The sequence below is a fragment of the Astyanax mexicanus genome, chromosome 9 (genome assembly GCF_023375975.1).
Source record: "Astyanax mexicanus isolate ESR-SI-001 chromosome 9, AstMex3_surface, whole genome shotgun sequence".
Lineage (NCBI taxonomy): Eukaryota > Metazoa > Chordata > Actinopteri > Characiformes > Acestrorhamphidae > Astyanax > Astyanax mexicanus.
Window position 1 is genome coordinate 4,013,594 of NC_064416.1, and position 26,407 is coordinate 4,040,000.

The window sequence follows — 26,407 nt, forward strand, 5'->3', positions numbered from 1 at the left end:
ACTGATAAAATCTGATAAAAAGCCTTAAGATAAGTTTGTAGCATTTGACTCATTAATGCACAAAAAGCATGATTTTTGCGACAATTTCTTTTTTTTCTAATATTCCCTGTGCATTGTGTTTTAACTTCACAATTTGACTATATAGTTGAATTTAAGGTGGACTGAAGCTCCAGTTTGCTGCTGCTTTTGTTGGTGTGCTGCTGGCTGATTTATGGGCTGGTCTCCCGCGAGTGCTGTCCACAGTGTTCTGCTGAAGGTGCTGCAGGTTTAGCTTTAAAAGCCTCATAAAAGCTGTTAAATTTAAATGAGAGGATTCACAATCCTGCATTCTCGCTGAGAAGCATACAAATCAGGAGCATCACGACTTTAGCCTGCACTTAGAGTATATGAACTGATCAAAACAGGGTCAAAACAGGGAATTGCTTTCCTTAGTGCTGTTTTATATACAGGTGCATGTCGAAAAAATCTGGATTTTATTAGAAATGTTACTTTATTTCAGTATTTCAGCTCAAAATGTGAAACTTATATATTATATAAATGTATTAAACACAGCGTGATCTATTTTAAGTGTTCTAACCAATTGGTACTGTTGGCAGTTTGGGCACTGTGCCAAATCCTGCTGGAAAATGAAATCCTCATCTTCAAAAAAAGTTGCCATCACTGATTGGTGGAAACTTCACACTAGACCTCGAGCAGTTTGGACTGTGTGTCTCTCCACTTTTCCTCCAGACTCTGATCCCATGATTTACTTTAAATGAAATGTAAAATTTACTGATGATCAGTGATGGTTTGGAGAGACATGTCTGTCATCTGCTGGTGTTGATCCACTGTGTTTTATTATCAAGTCTAAAGTCAGTGCAGTTTTGTTTTCCCACAAAATCTTACAGCAGATTGCAGATTTCATTTTCCAGCAGGACTTGCTCACTGCCCACACTGCAGAAAGTACCAATTGGTTTTATATGATATTAAAATTTTCTGAGACACTGATTTTTGGGTTTTAATTGGCTGTAAGCTTCATAATCATCAACAATAAAAGAAATAAGCGCTTAAAATAGATCACTCTGTGTTTAATACATCTATATAATATATGAGTTTCACATTTTCAACTGAATTACTAAAATAAAGTAACTTTTCAATTATATTATATTTTTATAGACACCTTTACTGTATATACAAGGGTTGGACAATGAAACTGAAACACCTGGTTTTAGAGCACAATAATTGATTGTGGTGACGGACAGTTCTGGTGGAAACAGGAGAGTTGAGGTGCACATTGAATTCTGCGTGATTTGATCAGCCGTGGTTTTATGTTTTTTGGATACAATCCGGGTTAGCACCCGAACATCCCTTTCAGACAGCTTCCTCTTACAACATCCACAGTTAATCCTGTTGGATGTGGTTGGTGCTTCTTGGTGGTATGCTGACATTACCCTGGATACCGTGGCTCTTGATGCATCACAAAGACTTGCTGTCTTGGTCACAGATGCTCCAGCAAGACGTGCACCAACAATTTGTCCTCTTTTGAACTCTGGTATGTCACCCATAATGTTGTGTGCATTGCAACATTTAGAGCAGAACTGTGCTCTTACTCTGCTAATTGAACCTTCACACTCTGCTCTTACTGGTGCAATGTGCAATTAATGAAGATTGAACACCAGGCTGCTCTAATTTAGCCATGAAACCTAAAATCCCACACTAAAATGATGACAGGTGTTTCAGTTTCATTGTCCAACTCCTGTATATACAAAATATTAACTTAGCTTAATTAAAAAAGAAGTATATTTGTATCCTCTGATTGGTCAGAGCTGTGAGAAGATTTCTTTACTTTCTTTTTCCAGCGCATCCTGATTTAACTCCAAAGCAAGTTGAGTTATACATATAAAACCCTGGATAAGAGTTGAATTAAATACTTTAAAGACTTTTTGCTGCATAAACAGTACACCTGCTGGCGCGTATTTGAACATAAATGTTGAGATAAACAGGTGGGAAGATCTTAAACACAGTGTGTTTTTCTCCTCAGGTTTAGGAGGGTTTGATCTCTGAAGAAGTGAAGAAGCTGAGGTGGAGCTTTCCTCCTGAACTTTCACATCAGAGGAGAAAAGTTCTGGTAAGTAATTAAAGCCGTCTTGTTTCCTGCGCTTCCAGAAAGTCGTGAAGTCAGGAGCGAACAGCGTTTTATACTCCGCGGCCGCTGCGCTACACCGTACTCTACATGCCTCTAAAAGGTTTTCAGAGCCTCTCTGTAAGCTCGGCTGTTCCGAATGTTTCCTCCACTCTACAGTAAACAAGCAAAGCCCTGACATTCATATCCACATCCTATAAAAAGGATGCATTAGCCGCACTCATGAAATATTGATTATCACACATTGTTTTCTTTTTATCCATGGTAATGGGTTTGGGTACTTTCCCATTAAACCCTTCAGAGTCCACGTTCCTCCTCTTATTGTGCTCTCTGTACGGATGCTTTTACCACGCTGGGATTCGCTTTTTTCAGCGGGAGGCGCGTGCTGTAGTCCTCGCTGTAGTTAGCATTAGCAGTCCTGCTGAGGAGAGTGTTTTGTTTTGCTGTATTTTTGAGAAAATACATCGAATAATGTCCCGCTCTCTGCCACAAAGAGAAGCCTCAGCAAATGTGTGCTCAGGGTTGATTAGGGAGACTAGTTGGTGAATTGAGTACTCAGCTAACAGCTAACAACAGTGTAGAAAGTGTTGAATTGCTTAAATTTTATTTAGAAGAAAAATATTCAGGGCCCTATTTCTGCAATCTATAGCGCACTGGTCAAATGCACATTGTGCAGCTTAATTTAGGGCGTGTCGGTGTGTCTTTGCTATCGTAACGACAGGAAAAGTACACCTTGCACAGCTACAAGCAAAAGGCATGTACTAATTCTCTTAATTAATCAAGAGTGTGGTTAATTTTGGGCGTAATGTGAAATAAACCCATCAGTGTGCCAGTTGTCATTCCCTTTAAGTGCCAGGTGAGCTCTGACTTTGGCACGTTCGTATCTTAACAGCGCAGCACTTTTGCGCATCTCAGCAGAGAATAAAGGCCTGCGTTTTATTCTATTTATTGTTGATGTAAAATTGCCATTCATATATACGTATATATGTATTATAGGCGCAGCTGACTTAAATAAAATACCTTAAACAGTAACTGATTCAATATTTAGGGCCCTATTTTTGCAGTCTATAGCGTATGGGTCAATTGCGCATCATACAGCTTAATTTAGGGCGTGTCAGAGTGTCTTTGCTATCGTAACAACAGGAAAAGTACACCTTGCCCAGCTCGAAACGCAAAAATGGCACATACTAATTCTCCCTTATTAATCAGGGGTGTGGTTAATTGTGGGTGTAATGTGAAATAAACCAATTAGAGTGCCAGTTGTCATTCCCTTTAAGTGCCAGATGAGCTCTGACTTTGGCACGTTCGTATCTTAACAGCGCATCACTTTTGTGCATCTCAGCAGAGAATAAAGGCCTGCGTGTTATTCTATTTATTGTCGATGTAAAAGCTAAATTGGCATCCATATATGTCTATATATGTATTATAGGTGCAGCTGACTTAAATAAAAATAAAAATGACCTTAAACAGTAATTGATTAAAAATTTAGGGCCCTATTTTAGCAATCTATAGTGTACGGGTCAATTGCACATCATGCAGCTTAATTTATGGCGTTTCAAAGTGTCTTTGCTATCGTAATGACAGGAAAAGTACACCTTGCGCAGCTACAAGCAAAAGGCATGTACTAATTCTCTTAATTAATCATGTGCGTGGTTAATTTTGAGCGTAATGTGAAATAAACCAATCAGTGTGCCAGTTGTCATTCCCTTTAAGTGCCAGAAAGTGGCGCACTGGTCAATTGCACATCGTGCAGCTTAATTTAGTGCATGTCAGAGTGTCTTTGCTATTCTAACAACAGGAAAAGTACACATTGCGCAGCTCAAAACACACAGCAAAAGGCATGTACTAATTGTCTTAATTAATAATGAGTGTGGTTAATTTTGGGCGTAATGTGAAATAAACCAATTAAAATGCCAGTTGTCATTGGCATGTTCGTATCTTAACAGTTCAGAGCTTTTGTGCGTCTCAGGAGAAGATACTGATCTGTGTCATTCTGTTTATTGCTAATTTAGGGCATGTCAGAGTGTCTTTGTTATCGTAACGACAGGAAAAGTACACCTTGCCCAGCTCGAAAAGCATAAAAGGCATGTACTAATTTCTTTTAATTAATCTGGGGTGTGGTTAATTTTGGGTGTAATGTGAAATAAACCAATTAAAATGGCAGTTGTCATTCCCTTTAAGTGCCAGGTGCGCTCTGACTTTGGCACGTTCGTATCTTAACAGCTCAGAGCTTTTGTGCGCCTCAGGAGAAGATACTGATCTGTGTTTTTCTGTTTATTGTTGATGTAAAAGCTAAATTTGCATCCACATGTATGTCTATATGTATTATAAGCCGAAGGTCCAGCTGTCTTATAACTTATATCTTATTTTTTTGCTCTGACTAAAAAAAATGTTCTCTTACTAATCATTGTGTGAGTGTAAGATTGTTTTATTTATTTTAGGAGTATTGAATAGGATTCAGTCTTACTTAAAAAATTCACCTTATTTTAAGTAATTTGACTCAAAACAAGCGCAAAAAGTCACCAGTCAATTGAGTACTCAGCTAACAGCTAACAACAGTGTAGAAAGTGTTGAATTGCTTAAATTTTATTTAGAAGAAAAATAAAAATGACCTCAAACAGTAACGAACTCAATATTTAGGGCCCTATTTTAGCGATCTATAGCGCAATGGTCAATTGCACATTGTGCAGCTTAATTTAGCTTGTGTCAGAATAACAGAACAAAACAACAGTACAGAGAGAAAATGGGAGCTATAGCTAATGTAACAGGTACTAATTTATGAATGTAAAAATGTGATGGGCACATACTGAAGAGATATGGATAATGTAAAAACACGTACTGATCTATCAATGTGAAAAGGTGAAAAGCACAATTGATAATGAAGAGCTGTGGCTAATATAGAAACAGATTCTGAAAGGCCAGGCAAGACACAGCCAAATGCAAATGCGGTGCCAAAAGGGCTTTATTTCAAGTCAAAAGTAAGTAAAGTCAAGTAGTTTTATTGTCAATACTGCATATGTACAGGACATACAGAGAATTGAAATTACGTTACTCTCCTTCCCAAATTACAGCAAGTACAGAAAATAAGATTATAAATATAAAAGAGTGGGAGACACTATATACTGTATGTACAATACAATAAGGACACAAATAGACATACGTGAGACAGAAGACAATAGTGCAATATTGATAGGGGGGGTGATTAAGATGGAATGAAAGTACACGCATAAACAGAACCCGTATAAACAGTACTGCAAATATGGTATAATAGCTTAAGACTGGTAAAGTGAATGAGTGCGTAAAGTTCTAAAAGTTCACAGTTTTTTGGGGAATTAAATTATGTCCGTTTTTTATAACAATACACACAATCAACAGGGACCAGAGGCTAACAACAATATAGGAGGTAATCCGGAGATGCAAACAGAGTCTAAAGCAAGGTTCAAACCAGGAAACAACACCATCCAAGGGAAAATCCAAATATATTGAGATCAAAAACACAATGAGGTAATATGTTTAGGAGTAATGCTTTATAAACACAGGAAGCAATACGTGGCGAGAAACAAAGGGAAAGAGCGTCCTTAACCCCTTAACGCCTGAATTAATGTAGCTGTATATGAAAAAATGTTTCATGTGTGTTTTACCTTTAAGTAGATAGTAAATATTGTTGAGATTATTAATTTCACTTTTGCACACAAATAAATAGAAATTTTGGTATGTTGCAAATTTGCAACAACAGGCAATTTGGTCTATTTGGGGTAAATTTGGTATGTTGCAAATTTGCTACAGCAGACATAATGGTCCATACTAAGATAACAATAACAGAGTAATATAACAGTGAAAAATCAATGTTTTATTTATGCACCCAACAGCAGGCATTCAATAATAAATAACACCAATTACTGTCACCAACACAATATACACAAATATTACAGGAAACATTTCATTAATTTGAATTCTAGATTCATTTGAATTGTAAATTGTCAAAGGTTCCTAGGTCCGTGGCGAATATGCACTAACAGGCATTGGGGGAATGCAGGCGCTATCTTGGCAGGTCGATTGAATCAAACGGTTAGTCGCATATTTGCAACAACAGGCGTTAAGGGGTTAAGTAGGCCGAAGCCCAGGTGTGCCGAATCACTATTCAGGTGACCAGTGATGTCAGTAATGCGTTACTCTAATCTGACCCTTTTTTTCAGTAACATGTAATCTAAGCATTACTATTTCCAATCCAGTAATCAGATTAAAGTTACTTATCCAAGTCACTGTGCGTTACTCTCTCCCCTCCGCTCTCCCCCAATCACACGCGTCTCGGACACGCAGCGACACAAACGAATCCGTGGAGGCAGGCGAGAGAAGCGCGTTTTGTAGCAGAGGTTTGAGAAGCTTCTGTTAATGAGGTTCAACCATTGATTTACTCACTTCACTCCACTGTTTCACTCCTAACATGTGTTTATAAAATAAAATACACATGATGTCAGCCTAGACCATATACACGGTTCTGTTTTATAAAACCACTCCTTGCTGCCCTGCAGAGAACAACAGCTTCAATGTTCAGTTTTACAGTGTTAAATATTTCAGGTCAGGAAAGACTTTCTTTATTTTATATTTTTTATAAAAACAAGTATTTATGTTTAGTTTAATCAAGAAAGACCATATTTTACTTTTTATAAAAACAATTATTTACGTTAAGTTAATTCAAGAGAAATGTTTTTTTTTTATTTTTATAAAAAAATCGTATTTTTTCAGGAAATAGTTCGACTTTAAATGTCTAGAGATACACTGTTGCTGTTAAAAATGCATTTTTCGTTAAAGGGAGTACTAGCAAAACTGGTTTTAATGTTTATGTTAAGGCGGCGGGGGGTGGGGTCTGCAGCTGCTGAAAGTAACTAATAAAGTAACTTGTAAAGTAACTTAGTTACTTTTAAAATCAAGCAATCCATAAAGTAACTAAGTTACTTTTTTAAAGAGTAATCAGTAATCAGTAATCGGATTACTTTTTCAAAGTAACTATACCATCACTGCAGGTGACTTATCATGGTGCTGTGGCATGTAATGTAGTCCATAGAGTCCTGGGGTTTGTAGTCTTTTACACTAAAATCGCTCCTAGGCTCACCGGGAGCGATAGGAGCAGCAGAATAAGCTGTGGCTGGTGTGACATGATCTGGTGTGAAACAAATCTGATTTAATTTCTTGAAATTATATATTTTTTTCTCGCTATGATTTAGTTTATTGCAATGTAGCTTCTTGTTTAACCCTTTCAGACCCTGCGCCCATTACAGTGCAAACCAATGAAAAAGTTTACAAGCCAATGAAACAGTAGCTTGACCACTTGCACTGAAAAAACAACAGATGTAATATGTCAAAGCAGCTTGTTTATATTTATTGTATCTAATTTAGAACACTTAGAACACTAAATTTTATGGCTTAATTATGGTTTGTTAAAAGGTCAATATCAGTTATGAAAATAACAATTTTAAACCAAGGCTTTCAATGCAATGGACATAAAATAATAAATTATTATATGATTTTGAATTGTACTGTATTCGATTTTATATTAGAATACTTTGCTGATTCTTGTTTTTGTGCATTACAGAAAACAACATTTTTACCATCAGCTGGAAATAATTCAGGTCTGAAAGGGTTAAATCCTCCGTATCTCCATATCTGTTAATCTGCATGCTGTGTTTGGTCGCTGTTGCGTCTGAACCAGGCGATGAACGTGGTGTATTTTTCTGACCTTCGGCGTGCCCTTGGCTCCAGGAAGGCTGAGAGAGGACAAAAGGCCTGGGGGAGGCGGTGGAGGTTCGGCTGGAGCTGCGGGGGAGGTGATGGGAAGGCGATAGGGAGGTGTTAGGGGAGGCCAGGGAAACAAAAGCAGGTCAGCAGTCTGAGCCTCCGGTCACTCGGGAGGCTGGTGGTGCTATAGTGCCCTGATCTCTGACCCCTCACCTGTGATTCACTCGCACTACTGCTGCTGGGGGGGGGGGGGAGAAGTGCTGAACACACACTTTACATGACATATTAGTGTGAGATCTAGCTAATAGGCCTCTTTGGGAGCAAGTTGAGGACATTTGGCCACTAATAGCATCATTTCTAAAGGTATTTTAGAGTTTATCTTATTAGATAATAAGACTGGACAAAATATACACATACAGCTCTGGAAAAAATGAAGAGAGCACTTCAGTTTCTGAATCAGTTTCTCTGATTTTGCTATTTATAGGTTTATGTTTGAGTAAAATGAACATTGTTGTTTTATTCTATAAACTACAGACAACATTTCTCTCAAATTGCAAATAAAATATTGTCATTTAGAGCATTTATTTGCAGAACTTGATAAACGGCTTGAATAACGCATATAATAATGCAAAGAAAACAAGTTCATAGTTTTTAGAATTTTAAAGGTTCAGAAATCAATATTTGGTGGAATAACCCTGGTGGTTTTTAATCACAGTTTTCATGCATCTTGGCATCATGTTCTCCTCCACCAGTCTTACACACTGCTTTTGGATAACTTTATGCTGCTTTAATCCTGGTGCAAAAAATCAAACAGTTCAACTTGGTTTAATGGTTTGTGATCATCCATCTTCCTCTTGATTATATTCCAGAAGTTTTCAATTTGGTAAAATCAAAGAATCTCTTTTTAAGTGGTCTTTAATTTTTTTCCAGAGCTGTATATGATATAAAAACCTTGGTTTAAACTCTGCTCTATTGTCTCGAATTTGAGTTTGTTTGCTGTAATAAGTGAACATTACAGGGATCTGTTTTGAGATGGTTGTTAAGATATATCCGATGTGAGATTCCTGGTAAAACAGTAGGCAAACAGGAAACAGGCAGCTGTGTTTTTATTGGCCAGCAGTGCCATTGTTACCTGTTCTGACCTAGTTTTTATATGAACACAAAGCGAGCAGTAAAGTTCCATTTAATCCCTGATGTCACTGAGGAGGAGCTTCTCCAGGATCAGAATTACACAGGAGAAGAGAAACGCTGCTGCGGCTCAAACTAAAAAAATCACTATTAGTATACTACTTTTAAACTAAAATTAGGCAAGTGTGTTTTCAGTTTACTTCAGTTTACTTTCAGACTTACTAAATATAATTATACTTAAGTATACTCGGCTTATACTGACAAGTTTACAGAAAAGTCTAAGTATATTTGGCATATATTTAATCTTTTGATCAAGATATATATAATAAAAGTACAATTAAGTATTCTTGCCTTATATGTAAGGTATGCTTGGCTTGGTAGTCATCATCACCTACATGGGCTACATGGGTTTCCACATACATCACACTGATTGGTTTGTATAATGGTTTGCGGTAAATATATTGAATATTGGCATGTTGTTGGTTTGTAGAGTTTTCTTTCCAGGTGCCAAATTCTGCCTCCCTGTCAGATGTGTCCCTTTAATTTCTGTTTATAAATAAGGTTTAATCTACAGTTACAGTAGATACAGAATCACCAGCACCGTAATCTGTTGTACTCATTTCAAGTCGAGACGGATTTTGGCGCAACACCTGTTGTTTGCAAAAAACACCTTAGCAACCACTTAGTAACACCACTGCAACCACCTGGTTACACCTCACAACCACTTATATAGATATCGCCTAGCAATAATCTAGCAAAACAGTTATGACCAAACACAATTAGGGCCCTACTTTAGCAATCCTTAAGAAAGCCGTCAAGCGTGGACAGGCATGTACTAATTAATCTTTTAATTATTTATGTGTGTAGTTAATTTTGGGCGTAACATAAAATAAACCAATCAGAGTGTCACTTGCTCTTCATTCCCTGTAAGAGTCAGGTGAGCTCTGACCTTGGCAGATTGCTATTTTAACGGTGCAGCTACCTGGATGTGTCCAACGCTTTTCAGCAGAGGAGACTCGCTGTAATATAATATATATAGTATAATAGTTTTGCTTGTGCACTGCTACGGTGGTGCACCTGTGTTTTATGTTGCCAAGATAGCAATACTCCAGAAATGTACCTGAACACACCTAATTTCCAGACTATTTTCTGGCTTTTGTGCCGCCTTTTCCCAGTCCTGTCTGGTCGTGGCTCTGTTTCTGAGCCGGGAGGTGTTTGTGTGTGGTGACAGCAGGGATTAACAGCGTTTCTGCCGGGTAAGAGGCAGGAGAGAGGCGGGCAGCTCTTAGAGAGTCTCCCAGGGCGGTGCCGGCTCGCTCCAGGGGAATCGCTGCCACTGAGAGATTGTGGCGTCTGGTTTAGAGGAGCTGCTGGGGATGAGTTTGTTTAGAGAGCAGGTCTGAGCCATGATTCATCTGCTGCTAATGGAGAAATCTCTGTGCCCTGGAGTATCTGCTTCAGTACCACACACACACACACACAAACACACACACACCCTCCACACACACTTACAGACCCGCCACACACTCACAGACCCTCCACACACCCTTCAAACACTCACAAACCATCCACACACCATCTACATACACTCCACACACTCACAGACCCTCCACACACCATCTACACACCTTCCACACACTCACAGCCCCTTCTCACATCATCTACACACCATCCCCACACTCACAGATCCTCCACACACCATCTACACACCATCCCCACACTCACAGATCCTCCACACACCATCTACACACCCACAGACCCTCCACACACCATCTACACACCATCCACACACTCACAGATCCTCCACACACCATCTACACACTTTCCACACACTCACAGATCCTCCACACACCACCTACACACCATCCAAACACTCACAGATCCTCCACACACCATCTACACACCCTCCTCGGCTCACTTACAGACCCTCCACTCCCCTCTACACACCATCCACACACTCACAGACCCTCCACACACCATCTACACACCCTCCTCGGCTCACTTACAGACCCTCCACTCCCCTCTACACACCATCCACACACTCACAGACCCTCCACATCCCATTTACACACTCTCCACACAACTGCCGCACATCCCCCACACACTCTACACAGTCCACACACCATCTACACACCCTCCACACACTCAACCACCTTCCACACACTCACACACCTTCTACACACCATCCACAAATTCACAAACCCTCCACACATCATCTACACACCATCCCCACACTCACAAACCCTCCACAAACCATCTACACACCCTCCACACACTCACAAACCCTCCACACATCATCTACACACCTTTCACACACTCTACACACTCTCCACACACCCTCCACACATTATGCACACACCCACCACACACTCTACACAGTACACACATCAACTGCACAATCTACACACACTCCACACACCTGCCACAGACCCTACTGCACCATCCACACAAAGACCCTCCACACACACCATTCACAACAATGCACACACCCTCCACACACTCACATACCATTCACACCCTCCACACACCCTGTATCCCCCAGCCTAAGGAAACGCTTCCTCTCCAGGCTGCTCAGACGCCGCTGGAGGACTCCACCACACCCATAATGGCTCTTCAGAGCCGTAGATCTGCTGCTTTTCTCCTCCCTTCTCATTTCTGCTGCTTTTTAACGGAATAAAATCCACTCTGATCGTTTATCACTCGGCTCAGCCCAGGTCTCCAGGGTTCAGCTCCAGTCAGTAAAGATCTACACCACTCCCTGATCACTGTAGAGACCAGTGCATGAAGATGCCTGTCTTATGTGCAGTATGTCTATTAAAAAATGACACTAGTAAGGAATTGTTGGATTACAATGCTATTCAGAAAGAAGATTACATTTATTAGGGACAGTAAATGATTAAACTAACATTGGACAGATATGGGCAATAAATACTGAGATACACATACAGACGTATTGTGTAATTTTATGGATACATTTAGAGTAGTTTAGGATAGCTTTGGCTTAGTGCACCTCATTTATCCAATTCTATTCTCTATCCATTTCTCCAAAAGTATTAGAACAGGGAGGTCAAACCCTTTGTTTCAGCTGTAGACTAAAAAAAATAGAGTTTGACATTAAAAGTGATATAAAAATAAATAAAAATGAATATGAGACAAAAGATCAACATTTCAGCTTTTATTTCCAGGTATTTACATCTGGATCTGATACACAGTTCAGAAGATTCAGCACCTTCTGTCTGAACCCACCCATTTTTCTTATGAGCAAAAGTATTGGAACTGTCAGGTGTGTTTTGTTGCCCTAGTGTTTCCTGATACATTAATTATTTAAACAGTAAACAGCACTCAGTTTTAGATTAAGGTTTTATCTGTACAGACTGTGCATTTATAGTTAGAGGACTACCAGTAACATGAAAACCAGACAGCTATACAAGTCTATGGGTGACTGTTTGGAATGTCCTGAAGAAGAAAGTCGTCACTGGTGTACTAAGTCACAGATGTTGAACAGGCAGACCAAGAAAAATCACAGCAGTTGATGAAACAGAAACATTGTTCTAGTTCTGTAAAGAAAAACCCTAAAACAGCTGTTAATGACACCAGTAACAACCTCCAGAGAACAGGAGTAAAATAATCACCATCTACTGTTCTAATGTCAAACCCAAATGTTTTTAAAATACAGCAAAAATAAAGGGATCGGCCTCACTTTTCCAAAACGTTTGGAGGGGTATATATATCACATAAAACACAATAAAAGCAACCACCTAGCAACCACGAAGCAAAATTGTTACAATCACTAAGCAAGCACGAAGCAACACCTTAGCAATGCTATAGCAAAAATTTAAATAAAATGTTATGAAGACATATCAGATGAGTCATCGTTTATAAACAGTATGTATACTGCATAGAAGTAAGATGTAAAAAGTAAATATATTCAATATTTTACATTTTATGTCACTTTTCTAGAAATATCCCCTACCATTACAGTGGGACAGAGTATTACCGCCAAATTTAGATACCCACTCAGTTCTTTTTAAGGGAGCCTGTGGGTGAACACTGGTTTAATTATTCTTTACATGGCAACATGGCAATAGCTCTGATTATAATAAACTTTAACATGTGGCCAGCAGAGGATTTCGACCTTGAGAGAAGATCCAGAGGCTTGAATTTCAATTTCTTCCACAGACTCGCAGATACAGTATCAGCCAGGAGCATAATTTATATGAATATTTCAAGTGAAATAAATAATTAAAATATGTTAATTAATGAATCAGCCAGTGTCCATCTTTCAGAGTAAAGAAAAGAAAAGTGTCCCACTTTAACACAATCACATGAAACAGCTGTTCTGCTGTGATTTCTTCTTTTCTATTCTTTTATTCTGTAACAGAGGTTTTATACCCTTAGTACCCTTAGTTGGAACCTGGTTCTGCCAGAAGGAGCATGGTGTTAATAGCGCTAAGCTACACTGACTGATTAAACGACAGTACACTTCATTTATAGCTGATGCTAATGCTAACCCCAGCTTCTAAAGGGTTAAATCAGTGCTTCAGACCACTGCTGTGGAATGCATCTCAGATCAATTCAAGCAAAGTTCAAACGCTGAACCCTCCACTGGTGCGCTACGCTCTTTAGCGGCTGGAGAAAAAAGGCATTGAGGGCTTTTGTAGGGTTGCCAGTTCAATTTACATGACATGTTACAGCTCCAGACCTCCAGACCTTTAAATTGCAAACACACATACACACACTCAATGCTCGGAATATTTCAACGTACAGTACCCTACAAATCAACTCCACATCAACCATCAGGATACTGTAGCTTCCCTTTTGCATCACAATAGCAACCACATATAAACCACATAGCAACACAATAGCAGCTGCTCGGGATGCCATAGCAAACACGTAACATGTTAAAACACATATCACACATACACAAAGCTCTAGATGTTCTCTTTCCACAAGTGAGGTTGATTGAGGTAGAGTGTGGTAGAGTGAAGTAGAGTGAGGTAAAGTGTGGTTGAAGGAGTTGGATTGAGGAAGAGGAGATAAAGTGAGGTAAAGTGTGGTAGAGGGAGATGGAAGAAGGTAGAATGGGAAAGAATGAGATAGAGAGAGGTAGTGTGAGGTAGAGAGAGATAGAGTGGGGAAGAATGGAGGTAGAGTGAGGTAGATTGATCTAATGTGAGGTAAAGGTAGATAGAGTGAGGTAGAGATGAGATAGAATGGAGGTAGAGTGAGGCAGAGTGATCTAATGTGAGGTAAAGTGTAATAGAGTGAGGAAGAGATGAGATAGAATGGAGGTAGAGTGAGGTCAAGTGAGGTAGAGTTCCACAGTGAACGCTCAGTAACCAAACTACTTCTTATCCTGGGAAAAAGTGAGAGCAGCCAAACCAGGTGCTGAAAAACCTTTAAAAAGATTCAACTAATTTATTATCTTAATTTTTCATTCCACATTAATACTGATATATCAAACAAACAGTCCTAACACACACTCTTACACACACACACACACACTACAGTGTGGTAGAGTGAAGTAGAGTGAGGTAAAGTGTGGTTGAAGGAGTTGGATTGAGGAAGAGGAGATAAAGTGAGGTAAAGTGTGGTAGAGGGAGATGGAGAAAGGTAGAGTGGGAAAGAATGAGATAGAGGAAGGTAGTGTGAGGTAGAGAGAGATAGAGTGGGGAAGAATGAGGTAGAGTGTGGTAGAGGAAGGTGAAGGTGGGTAGCGTGGGGAACAATGAGGAAGAGGGAGGTAGAAGAAGCTAGAGGGAGGTAAAGTGTGGTTGAAGGAGTTGGAGTGAGGTAGAGTGAGGTAGAGGAGGTAAAGTGAAGTAAAGTGTGGTAGAGGGAGGTGGAGAAGGTTAGAGTGGGGAAGAACGAGGTAGAGGGAGGTAGTGTGAGGTAGAGAGAGATAGACTGGGGAAGAATAAGGTAGTGTAAAAAGGTAAAGGGAGCTTGAGTGTGGTGAGGTAAAGACAGTGAGAGTGTGGTAAATTAAAGTGAGGTAGGGTTTAACCAGAGTGATCTAAAGATCTAGAGCGAGGAAGGTGAAGTAAAGTGTGGTGGAGGGAGTTGGTGCGAGGTTGAGCGAGGTATGTTAAGGAAGAGTAGGTAAAAGGAAATAGAGTGTGGTGAATTAGAGTGAGGTAGAGTTTGGCAGAGCGATGTAAAGTGAGGTAAGCTGTGATATAGTGAGGCAAAATGATGTAGAGGGAGTTGGAGTGAGGTAGAGTGAGGAAGAGGAGGTAACGTGAGCTAGAGTGTGGTAAATTAGAGTGAGGTAGAATTAGGCAGAGTGATCTATTGTTAGAAAAGGTGTGGTAGAGTGAGGTAGAGTGTGGTGGAGGGAGTTGGAGTGAGGCAGAGCGAGAAAGAGGAAGTAAAGAGAGCTAGAGTGTGGTAAATTAGAGTGAGGTAGTGCAAGGTAGAGTTAGGCAGAGTGATCTAAAGTGAGGTAGAGGGAATTGAAACGAGGTGGAGTGAGGAAGAGGAGGTAAAGGGAGCTAGAGTGTGGTGAGGTAAAGTGAGGTAATGTGAGCTAGGTGAGATAGAATGAAATAGGGTGAGGTAGAGTTAGGCAGAGTGATCTAATGTGAGGCAAAAGGAGCTAGAGTGAGGTAGAGATGAGGTATAGTGAGGTCAAGTGAGGTAGGGTAGAGTTCCACAGTGAACACTCAGTAACCAAACTACTTCTTATCCTGGGTAAAAGTGAGAGCAGCCAAACCAGGTGCTGAAAAACCTTTAAAAAGATTCAACTAATGTATTATCTTAATTTTTCATTCCACATTATTACCAATATATCAAATGTACAGTCCTAACACACACACTATTATACACACACACACTCTCTTACACACACACACACCTCTACGCTACAAATATTCCTTTTGTACAGAACCTGCTGTGCCACCATTATCAGTTCTGCATGCTTAGCAAATTAATCTTTTTCAGTGTGAAAGTGAATCACATCTCCACTGCTTATTATTAATCTACTGCAACAGAAAACGCTTAATAAACTAAACTGAAGCAGCGCCGCACTCCGGTACAACCCACACGCTCGGGTCCGACCCGTCCAAACTCTTTCCACCGGTGTTTTTGGACGAGCCGGTTGGAGAATGATGGATTACTGTGTGTTTTTGCCCTCCGCCAGGAAAGATCGGCTTTCAGGGTTTGTTTTTTTTATTCTTTTTTCCTGATTCCAAGAAGAACTCGCTGCTCTCAGGTTAAGTGGTGCTACAGGTGAAGCTGAGAGTGATACATTCACTCACTCACTGGCCACTTTAACAGAAACCCCTCCCTTTTAGCTCCACTCCTATTGCTTTTAGTAGATTTAGAGATCTGAGGATGTATTGTTTATGTTATTCAACCTAAATCCTAATGGATTTTCCCCTTCATTCCTTCCTATATTACAATGTGGTCATGATTACATACAGAGTTACCCGAGAAAACAACTGGAAATCTACGTTCTAACTCCACCCCGTATCAATCAACCGTCCTATAAATACCTCCCCTAACTAACTACCTCTTGTGTCGAAAGTTCGCAACCCACCTCCTCCCCAACAACCCCCTTTTTTCTACTCTTCCACTTTTTATTAAATAAAAAGGGGGGGATATAACTGCACGCAGTTCAGAACTCCAGCCCAAATTTCCCTGAGTTCCCTCCCCTTTTTCCTTCTTCTTTCTCTACTTCTTTAGGCGTGGTCCGCACTTACCTAACACTATTTAACCCATCTAGCAAAAACGTAGCAACACCATAGCAACCACCAATTCAAAAACAACCTGGAAGCAACCGAAGTCAAGTCAAGTCTAGTAGTTTTATTGTCAATGCTGCATATGTACAGGACACACAGAGAATTGAAATTACGTTACTCTCCTTCCCAAAAGTACAGATAATAGATATGATAAAAGAGAGAATGGGAGACACTATGAATACAATACAGCAGGGACACAAATAGACATACATGAGACAGAAACAAGGTGCAGTGGTGTGGGGGAGAAATAGATTTATAAATATAGGTAAAAAAAAAAGAAATAGATATATAATATAAAAGAGTGGGAGACACTATATGTACAATACAACAAGACACAATAAGTACAATAAGACAATAGTACAATATTGATGGTGATTGAGATGGAATGACAGTATAAATAGTATATATCAGTAGTGCAAATACAGCAAATACATCAGACTCTTCAACTCCTCCCAGTGGAGCCGGAAGAGAGAGGACAGATGAGGAACGAGTCTCAATATGTGCTTTCTTAATCAGCCTTTTTTAATCTGTACTGGAAAGCACCCTACACATCTACACCCTGGGACTCTTTTGCCTTTTTACTGTATATACTGTTCATTTGCATCCCTGGACACTTGGCACTTTACTGTACACTCTGTACCTTTTCACTCCTGGACACTTTACTGTACATCTTGTACATTTGCACCCCTGGACACTTTGTCACTTTACTGTACATCCTGTACTTTTGCACTATGACTGATTACTTTCACACTTTGTATAGTTTTTTTTTTTGTATTTATATATTTATGTATATATTTTTAAGTCTCAGTTTATAATTTTATAGTTTAGAGTCTTATATTCCTCACTGTGCTCTTTTATTTTATTTTATAATACTTATTGTTTGTTTCTACTGTGTACTGTTTGTTTCGACTGTGTTGTGTAACTGCTACTGGCTGCTAAATTTCCTTCGGGATCAATAAAGTATCTATCTATCTATCTATCTATCTATCTATCTATCTATCTATCTATCTATCTATCTATCTATCTATCTATCTATCTATCTATCTATCTATATGGTATATAGCTTAAGGCAGGTAAAGTGAATGAGTGCGTAAAGTTCTTAAAGTTCACAGTTTAATTAAGTGGAATTAAAGTGCGTATTGACAGTGCAAGTATATCAGTAGTGCAGGTATTGTGTAGTGCAAGTCCGTTTGGAAGGGACCAGTACTTTGTGTATTGTAGTGCAGAGTTTCAGTACTTTATTAGTGGGGGGGTCAGGATGCTGAGTGAGTGTGTGCTGGGGGCAGGATTGGGATGGGGGGTAGAGCAGGAAGAGAGTTCAGCATCCTCACAGCCTGATGGATGGGGCTGTCTCGCAGTCTGCTGGTCCTCGCCCCGAGACTCCTCAGTCTCCTCCCTGATGGCAGCAGGATGAAGAAGCTGTGTAGTGGGTGGGAGGGATCTCCTGCCAGAACCAAACAACCTAACACCACAGCAACCACCTGAAACAATATACCAATATACCTGAAATACAATATTCACCTTTTTATAACACTACAGAATCCATCTAGCATCTTTCCAACACAGGTTGCAATCCGTCATATCAAGAGGTCCATTCAACAATAGATGCGTGAGTGCTGCCAGCATTGCTGCAGAGGTTGAAAGAATATCTGCAGAAATGTGAGGGGTTTACTGCATGTATGACCTTAGCCATCATACTGAAGCTCAGTTTTCGAGTGTTGGCAATCTTTGTGGAGAGAAACGATTCTTTTTCTCACATCACCAGAGAGTTCTTTGCCATGAGTTGCTATTTTTAAAATCCTATAGCCCATATAGGAGAAAAACACTCAATTTAAAAGCCATTTTCCTGGTTAAAACCTGGAACCTTGACACCAGAAAACAAGAGAAACAACAGCACAATTGAGCACATCTGACAACAATTGTTGCCAAATATTTAGATATACGGGAGTTTTAGTTTAGTTCCCCAGCACCAAGCCTGGAGCAGTATTAGCGTTATCCGCTAACTGCACTAAACGCTAGCTCTTTCGCCATTCAGAGGTGAGTATTGTAGGCCTGTAGCCTGCTGCTTACCCTGGCTAGCACTGCTGGAGCAACATTAGCATTAGCCACTAGCCGCACTAAGCTTAGCTTTACAGGTCTTGCCACTTAAAAGGAAAACATGGCAACACCACTGTTCCTTACTAGTGTCTCATAATGTGCCTTATAATCCGGTGCGACTTATGTTGCGAAAAATACAGTATATGAACATACTCAAAACACACTGTAATGCATTCATAAGACATTATAAACATATAATTATTTATAAAAATGTATAACATGTTTATTATGCATTACGAAATATAAATTATTATAATGCACCATAAGCTGCGCTTGCAATATGTTTCACATCTGGGTCACTATTAATATACATTATTCCCATGATATTTCCATGAACTTTCCATTTATTTAGACTGTACAATGACATATTATAATACATTATGAATGTATTATTATTAATTTACTATTATTATATTTTTAACATAAGTATAATTAATAAGTGGTTAAAATAAATATAGTATGCTTTGTTAAGGCAACTTTGTTGAGATTCTTGTTATTGAAATATAACATCTTATAAACACAACTAATGATGCATCATCAGTATAATCACAATTCAAATAATGAACATGGCTATGATATGTTATAAGTTGCTTAATGAACGCATTATATCATGTTATGAGTAAACTTATAGAGTCTAATATACAGACATGACTATCCTACACTGTAAAACCCAATAAGATGACTAAACTCAAAACCTTTGTTCTAACCGATTACCTAATAAATTCATAAAGTTCATGTAATATAATTTTTTAAGTACAGTAAACTTAGCAAACACATATATAAATATAAATTAAATCTATATTTAAAATAATATAAGATATTTTCTAAACTTACATTTTTTGTTTACTCAAGTACTGTATACTACATTGGTTTTAGTAAGAATGATATAATAAATATCATTTCTGCCAACTTAAACCAGAACACAAAATATATGATTAGTATATGATAAGTATATTATTTTTTGAATATTTATATAACTTGCTGGTCAGGTGAATAAAAATAATACATATGTATTTAGTCTTCTTTTTTATTTCAACTTTATTTCAACATTTTTTTTAAATACTGTACTCACAGAAAAGTAGATGAAGAAAGAAAACAGAGTATAGAAATAAAAGTACTGAGAGCACAGTCAACACAGAGTTACTGCAGCAGCTCACAATGCTTGATGCTTGTTCTTATAGCCTACAACACAGAACTTAAGCAATTTATCATATATATGATAAATTATATGATATAATATATGAGCTACAAGTTTAACTAAGGTAGCCCTAAGGTATTTGTCAGAAACTAGGAGACACACCCAGTATGCAAATAGATTGTGACAGAAGCCAATAGAAAAGAAGCTGTTAATGACAACAGATGAAACTCATTTATTATAAGTTGGTTGGTCAAAGATCTCAGTTTGAATAGTACAGTATATGTGGCCACAAATGTTCAGCTAACTTAAAATAGTTGAATAATGTTTAGAAATATATTTTTTTGTAAAACAAACTTAATTTATTTGAGTTCAAACAACTTCTGGGTTTGCAGTTTAGAAAGTGTTACAGATCAAACTCACCCAGTATTCATGTAAAAGAGGCAACAGCCTCTGTATGTCTCGTATATTTCTCGCGGTCGATGTCTCAGGATCTCAGTATCTCAGGATCTCAGGATCTCAGTCCCAGGCTTGGCTCTAGAAAACATTTCGATAATATTTGAGCAGCACGGCTCTGAGAATATAGATTTAGGGCTTCTGAGACTTTAACTAAAGTTTCTGTGACCTTCAGGCCCACAGTCTGCTATTCATAAAGCGCCTGGCTTTTAAGAGCCTGTGTTAATGGAGGTATTGACTCGCAGTGCCGAGCTTTTTGTCGGTACGCATCCTTCACCGTTAAAAAAACGAAGAAAAAACAGCGTTCGGTAATGCGGAACAAAAGCCCAGCCTCTTAAACGTCCACTTACGCTTAAATTTAAAAAGGTCAGCGTGGATATCCGCTCGGAGAGCGCGGGAGTCAGGGGAGAGAAATCTTTCTCCGCTCCCTGTTGGGATTTTATGAATCACTCTGCTTTTTCCTTAACTACAGCCAGACGTGGGCAGATTTTAACTTCTTTATTTATTTATTTATTGTCTATTTGTGCTGCTGATGCAAGGCAAGGTGTTGTTTATCTTATGCTGATTTGCTGTGGGGGAGAAAGAAAGAGAGAAATATATACAGTACAGTACAGGTGCACTGTGGCCCATGTGCACAGATTATATATATATATATATATATATATATATATATATATATATATATATATATATATATATATATATATATATATATATATATATACATATATATATATATGTATATATATATACAGCTCTGGAAAAAATGAAGAGAGCACTTCAGTTTCTGAATCAGTTTCTGAATCAGTTTCTCTGATTTTGCTATTTATAAGTATATGTTTGAGTAAAATGCTATGAAGTATCATAGAGAATTGTGTTATGATATATAAGGAGTATCAGTTACTACCAATTAAAAACCCATAAGTCATATAATAATTAGAATATTATATAAGAATAATTGGTACTTTTGGCAGTGTGGGCAGTGTGCCAATTCCTGCTGGAAAATTAAATCCCTAAAAAGTTGTTATCAACAGAGGGAAGTATGAAGTGCTGTAAGATTATGTGGGAAAACAAAACTGCACTGACTTTAGACTTGATAATAAAACACAGTGGATCAACACCAGCAGATGACAAACATGACTCTCCAAACCATCACTGATTGGTGGAAACGTCACACTAGACCTCGAGCAGTTTGGACTGTGTGTTTCTCCACTCTTCCTCCAGACTCTGGGGGCTTAATTTCCAAATAAAATGTAAAATTTACTGATGTTCAGTGATAGTTTTCCTGCTAAATCTTACAGCACTTCATGCTCCCTCTGCTGACAACTTTTATGGAGATGCAGATTTCATTTTCCAGCAGGACTTGGCACACTGCCAAGTAATTTTACATTGATTTCCATTGAAAGTTATGAAGGTTTTTTGGAGATACTTGTTTTTCATTGGACAGTGACGATATACACACCCACTGAGAACCGATGCTCACCTGGGTCACACCTGGAACCCCCCCAACAAGCCCAGGTTCCACTCATATGAGCCCTTACAGGAGCATTATTACAATTATTACAGTGTAAAATTGCAAAAAATTGTGGAGATACAAGGTTTCTGTCTGACAGCAATGCTCTGATATAAGGCAATAATAAAGTGAGATCTAAACCATACATGCTAATGTCGCTAACAATGAATGCATGCTGTACGCAGCCTATTAGCATGGAGTCATTCAGATAATGCTAATCCACTGCTATTCATGTTCATTCAGCGTTAGCAACATTAGCCTTACTGACTGAACCCGATTAACCTACAGTGATTTTAGCATCTCGTTTAGAGGAGTATTAGTTTATTTATTAATGTATTTATTATGTTTTATGCTTTAAGATAGTTTGTAATGAGTGTGGACTGATCTCTGTAAATGTTAGCATCATTATATTTAGAGTATATTCAGTATAATCAGTATTCATACCTTCTCATTCACTGTTTTTCTTCATTTTTTATTTAATGTATTTTCTAATTAATATTAAAGAGATAAAAAAAACAATCAAGGGACACGAATGGAATTACGTAATAAACAGTAAAAAATAAATAAATAAATAAATAAATAAATAAAATTATATATATATTTATATATTTATATATATATATATATATATATATATATATATATATATATATATATATACTCTGTGTTTATATGTGTGTACTGTATTCTCTAAAAATATACATTTTTAGAAAAAATAATGTCATGGAAATCAATACAAAAATAAATTAATTCCAAGTAATTTTGGAGCACTTCTATTGGCTCATTAATTATGAAGGTTTAACACAGTGTAAAGGAAAACTGGCAAATACACATTACATTAAAAACAGCAAAAATGTAGATATATGTTTTATGTCTGACATCAAAGATATATATTGGTGTGGGATTTGTATACAATACATTATCGATATGTGGTGTCAAATATGTATATTTATGTTAAAACATTGGCGCTCTAAACTCCCTAAACCCTCCCTCCCCCTCTTTATAAAATTAGACTTACTAGAGTTACTGCTTCATTACTCCACATGGTGGCGCAATAATCAAATGAACAGCGATAATAAACCTGCTGTAATGAATATTAGTTGTTAAATTGTGTGAAACTGAAACACCAATAAATCCATAATTCCTGGTATTTTTCTTTTTAGGAGTATTTTATCCTCTTCAGTAACACAGATGCTGTGAAATATCATAGAGAATTGTATTGTGATATATTGAGTATCAGTTACTAGTAATGAAAACCCATAAGTCATATAATACTTAGAATATTATATAAGAACAGTTGGTACTTTTAGCAGTGTGACAAGTCCTGCTAGAAAATGAAATCCGCATCTCCATAAAAGTTGTCAGTAGCAGAGGGAAGCTGTAAGATATGAAGTGCTGTAAGATTTTGTGGGAAAACAAAACTGCACTGACTTTAGACTTGATAATAAAACACAGTGGATCAACACCAGCAGATGACATGTCTCTCCAAACCATCACTGATTGGTGGAAACTTCACACTAGACCTCGAGCAGTTTGGACTGTGTGTCTCTCCACTCTTCCTCCAGACTCTGATCCCTTGATTTACAAATGAAATGTAAAATTTACTGATGATCAGTGATGGTTTGGAGAGTCATGTCTGTCATCTGCTGGTGTTGATCCACTGTGTTTTATTATCAAGTCTAAAGTCAGCGCAGTTTTGTTTTCCCACAACATCTTACAGCACTTCATGCTTCCCTCTACTGACAACTTTTATGGAGATGAGGATTTCATTTTCCAGCAGGACTTGGCAAACTGCCCACACTGCCAAAAGTACCAATTGGTTTTATATTCTAATTTTCTGAGATACTGATTTTTGGGTTTTCATTGGCTGTAAGCTTCATAATCATCAATAATAAAATAAACACTTAAAATAGATCACTCTGTGTTTAATACATCTGTATAATATATGAGTTTCACATTTTGACCTGGATTACTGAAATAAAGTAACTTTTCAATGATATTACATTTTTTTAGAACACATTTATACAGTTTGTTTAGTATGCAGTGATTCTGCTCGGTTGTTGTATGAGAGACCCTGGGTTAGAGAAGGTTGGTGAGTTTCAGGAGTGACGGTTCAGGCAGTGAAATGACAGTGTGGGTTATTTCAGTCAGTTCTGTGGCTGCTGACCGTCTGACCATCAGATAGACAGCAGACAGGAAGTAGCAGGAGATACAGTGATTGTTCGTTTAGAAAAGCTATCTGGAGCTGGAGATAGGAAACTGACAGTGCAGTGATGAGCAGCAGCTCCAACTCTGACCCTCACTGACCCCTCCACTCTCCACTACCCACAGTTAAACAGCTGGACAGTTCTCTCTCACTATATATTAAAAAAATAAATATATATATATATATATATATATATATATATATATATATATATATATATATATATATATATATATATATATATATATATATATATATATATAACTATGAAGAAACACATAAGGAATCATGTAGAATATGGTAGGTGCTCTTATCTGGGGAGCTGGTAACTGTGATTAGCTAATCCTGTACAACAGGAGAAACTCTTGCCCTTCCTTTCCTGGGGCAGTCCTGATGAGTGCCCGTTTCATCATCATAATATTTTTAATGGTTTTTGTGGACTTTTTAGACTGACTGACTTAAAGTACTTTTTCTTTATTTAGTTGAGTAGTTGTTGCTTCTCATAATCTGGATTAGAACATTACTCAAATATTCACTATTCACTGTATACCTGTAACTCTACCTCTTCACTACTTTACTTTAACTGATGCTCTCAAACACTTTATTAAGAGACAAGAAATTCAAGTAATTAACTCTTGATGAGTTCAGCACAGCTGTTAACTGAAAGCCTGAATTCCAGGTGACTCTACCTCATAAAGCTGACTCATATATATACAGCTCTGACAAAAAATAAGAAGATTTTACCAAATAGAAAATCAAGAGGAAGATGGATGATCACCAAACCAAACCATCAAACCAAACTGAACTGCTTGAATTGTTGCAGCAGGAGTAAAGCAGCATAAAGGTTTCCAAAAGCAATGTGTAAAACTGGTGGAGGAGAACATGAGGCCAAGATGCATGAAAACTGTGATTAAAAAACAGAGTTATTCCACCAAATATTGATTTCTGAACTCTTAAAACTTTATGAATATGAACTTGTTTTCTTTGTATTGTTTGAGGTCTGAAAGTTCTCCATCTTTTTTTGTTATTTCAGCCATTTCTCATTTTCTGCAAATAAATGCTCTAAATGAGAATATTTCTATTTGGAATTTGGGAGAAATGTTGTCTGTAGTTTATAGAATAAAACAACAATGTTCATTTTACTCAAACATAAACCTATAAATAGCAGAATCAGAGAAAAGGTTTGGTTTTATATGAGGAAGTTGGTTCCAAACTTGGTAAAATTATTTACTTTTGCTAAAGAATAACATGTTAACTCTTTGATGTTAACAAGACTAATATACATAGATATATGCACATAAACCCTGACATTTAGAAGTTTCTATTTGCTATTCACACACAAAACACATGAACCAGCAACACACACACATACACACACACACACACACACACACTTAAACCTAAGCCAATCACAGTGCAGAGTCTGTATGGAGCTCATGACCTCCTGACCCGAGCAGATCTTAACTGGTGTTGAGTTTTAGACATGACAGATTTTCTTACGCTGATGACATTATCTCAAACACGCACACACTTATACACACACACACACTCACACACACGCACACACACACACACCCTCACACACACACACTGCAGGACTGTTGGTTATGGGCTGCTGGGTGTTTTCGCTGTGGTTTCTCGTTGTCAAGAGAAGTTGTTCATCATTTTAAATGACCAGCTGCTGTTTATATTTCACAATAAATGGACCAAAACACACCGAGCACAACAGACCAACCAACAGAGAGAGTTTGTGTGGAAATAACAGATATAACAGCGGTTAAAGGAAGTGTTTGGCGTAAATACAAATTAGCATAATTAATCACTTACACCATAAAACCATCCATTTCCACGGACAATCAGATCAACACATTCGATATGCTAAAGCAGCTGCTCCGCCCGGAAGCTGTTATAAATAGCTTAAGTGAGTCATATGAGAATTGTTCATTGTTTGTTTTTTCTAATAAATGCATTATTACAATATCTATCTATGTAATAACAATGTAATTACTCGTAATAAAGCTGTTTTTACCGCTTATTTTCTGTCATATGGCTTGTGTAATAGCTAAAACATATAGATAAATATAAATATAAAAATAATAAGTATAAATATAAAAAATAAAACTAAACAAATCAAAATTAAGTTCAGTTTTGTGTTGTCCAATTACAGATCAGTCGACAACAATTCACAGCAGTGGATCTCCATAGCTGTAACAAGTAAAGCAGAAATAACACTAATGTTATTCCCACAGGTGCCTAAAACTTTTGCACAGTA

General features: G+C 37.8%; 1 protein-coding gene and 1 long non-coding RNA gene across 3 annotated transcripts in view; both read left to right on the forward strand.

Annotated features, from left to right (window-relative positions):
• The window catches only part of large2 (LARGE xylosyl- and glucuronyltransferase 2), a 118,799-nt gene that overhangs the window by 36,097 nt on the left and 56,295 nt on the right, over positions 1–26,407 (forward strand). For both annotated transcript variants that reach the window (XM_049483760.1, XM_015602620.3), the window contains exon 2: positions 2,021–2,107. The gene's annotated coding sequence lies outside the window, so the exon portion shown is untranslated. The remainder of the gene's footprint in view (positions 1–2,020; positions 2,108–26,407) is intronic.
• Positions 1–26,407, forward strand: part of LOC125804628 (uncharacterized) — a 94,437-nt gene that overhangs the window by 6,388 nt on the left and 61,642 nt on the right. The window lies entirely within an intron of this gene.